The sequence below is a fragment of the Priapulus caudatus genome, unplaced genomic scaffold (genome assembly GCF_000485595.1).
Source record: "Priapulus caudatus unplaced genomic scaffold, Priapulus_caudatus-5.0.1 Scaffold1450, whole genome shotgun sequence".
In the NCBI taxonomy this organism is placed as follows: Eukaryota; Metazoa; Priapulida; class Priapulimorpha; order Priapulimorphida; family Priapulidae; genus Priapulus; species Priapulus caudatus.
The window spans coordinates 47,699-50,446 of record NW_014578511.1 but is presented as its reverse complement, the minus strand read 5'-3'; positions in this window follow the sequence as shown (position 1 = coordinate 50,446).

Sequence of the window (2,748 nt, the reverse complement as noted above, 5' to 3'; positions counted from 1 at the left end):
TGCAGCGCTCGGCCGTCACACGAGGATGATGAGCTGGAGCTGGCTGGAGGACCCTCGCTTCTGGGGCTTGGTTGTGTTATGGTCCACCCTTCTGGCCAAGTAGGCTAGCATCTCTCCATCCATATCAATGCGCGCAAAGGTTCTTCGCCACGTCCTGTTGCCTCCTAGCAGGTCTGCCAAATGGCCATCCACTTTCTGGCCTTAAGGGCCTCCATTCTTCTCCCTACTCACTGAGCTCGGTCTGCCAGCTGCCTGATGAAACGCCTTTCCTGCCGCGCTTAAAGGCCCTACGGACTCTCTCCCGGACTCTTCTATTCTCCGCCCCTATTATCTTCTCCCCACCTTAATTTTTTCCGTTGCGAACGTTATACAATGTATGGAGGCCGCCTCCCCCCATGGGTAGGGAAGCCTACTGCACTCAATCACCATTGGCTTCCACCCATGCCACAGGACAACCGTAGTCAAGGTGAGTGCAGGGTCGCTCGCCTTTCAATGCTGGCCCGCACTCCGGGCAGTAGAACCGCCTCACCATCGGTGCATGCGCTCTGCCCAGTGCCTATCCAGGAACTTCTGTTTCTTGTATGCCCTCCCACAGCCCATGTCGGTGCAATGAAACAAGTTCCCCGTCTCCTTCCCGGCGTCATCACTTATTGCCTCTCCGGCACCTACGGTGAGCTCTAGTACGTCCTCTAGCTCCATCCATTTGTACGGGTTCAACACACACACGCACACACACCTTCAAATAAAAAAATAATCCAACATAAGTCGTATACAATGCTACCAATCAAGACGATGGGGGAGGTTTCCTTACTCTGGTACTCCTCCTTACTGAAGGCTCGGAGGCTTCAACCTGAGTTTCAGCTTCTATTCTACCAGCACCTGTACTGGTACCTTGATTCTCCATCGGGAGGCTAGCATCCGACAGTTGCTCAGGGAACTTCATCTAAGCCCCCCGGCCCTTCCCGAGCTAGAGAATCCACATTATCTGGACTCTCCCCATCCGCTTCAATGATTGGCACCTCAGGTGCACCTCCCATCTCCGGCATAAGGTCATCACCATTATTCCCCAACCAACTGTCTGGATACTCTTCCGCATAATAATGTTTCAGAGTGTCAATGTGTACAAATTTGGGCTGATAACCAGCCACCTTTTGTATCTGATACAGCACAGCATTACACTTCTGTAGAACCAAATAAGGTCCATCCCATCCCTGTCCTAGTTTCCTGCGAACATTTGGTGGGTACCAGTACCACACCCAGTCACCTTTGGTGAATGATACTGGTTTCACCTCCCTATCATATGTTCTCTTCTGGTGCACAGCCGAGGACTGCAAGGAAGACCCTGCAAATTCATGGGCTTCCCTCATCACATCCTGGACCCATTCAACATATTCTATTGGACACCTGACAGGAGCAATGGAATGGGGAGGTAGTCCAACCACCACATCCATAGGAATGGCTACCTCCCGCCCAAACATGAGCAGGTTCGGGGTACAGGCTGTCCAAGCCATAAGGACATACGGGAGATGGCCATCCCAGTCATCCCTATGTTGGTTTACGACCATAGCCAGCATCTGCTGGAGTGTTCGATTGAACCTTTCCACCAATCCATCGGATTGGGGATGATAAGGCGTCGTTCGAGTTTTATCTATCCCCAGGAGCTCACAGACTCCAGTAAATAACTTTGACTCAAAATCGGCACCCTGGTCGGTGTGGATCTGATATGGCACCCCGTACCTACAGATAAACTGGGTCACTAGTGCATCAGCCACAGTATAGGCCGTATGATCTGGAAGAGGATATGCCTCTACCCACTTTGTGAAGTAATCACACACGACCATTACCACCCGATTTCCGTTCTTTGTCTGCTCTAAAGGCCCCATTATATCTATGGCAATTCTCTCCAGAGGAGCACCCGCAGGTGTCTGTCTCAGAAGTCCTTGCCTGGGTCCCTTTCCTGGTTTCCGCCTTGAACACGCAGTGCAGTATCGGCACCAGCGCCTTATATCCGCTTGGTATCTGGGCCAATAGTATATTTTCCGTACACCACCCAATGTCTTACGCACCCCTTGGTCCTGATTTTCTTCGGGGCTATTATTTGTCTTATGTGGAAAATAGGAGTGGCAGGAGTATAGTACCTTCGGTACAAGGCACCATCATGCACCTCCAGTACATCCCATTGCCTCCAAAGAGACCTATACCCCACATTCTTGCCAGCTATCTCCTGATAGTCTGGTCTTTCTCCATGGGTTCTTTTTAATATATTTTCCTATCAGATTCCTGCAGCTCCTTTATCCTATCTAATGTCCAGTAATCGAGCTGCTCATCAATAGTCCTCTGCTGTCTATTTCCGTTAGGGTCCCCCCCTCTAGACACATCTCCTTCGGTCTGGGACTCTACCAGCAGAACCTTCCCCGGTTCCGCAGCCTCCATGGCCTCAACAGAGTTGTCACTCAGCGCATGATGGCGCACATCATCGCAATCAGAACGGGGACACTTAGCCACACACATTCTTGACAAACCATCTGCACTACCATGCTGCTTTCCCGGCCTATGTTCTATGCAGAAATCATACGTATCCAGAACTGAAAGCCACCTTGCCAACATACCCTCTGGCTCTTTAAAATTTACCAGCCAAGTTAAGGACGAATGATCAGTTCGTACTCTAAAATGCCGACCCCAGAGATAATGGCGATACTGTTTCACAAACGTGACTACCGCTAACAGTTCTTTCTTAGTAGTGCAATA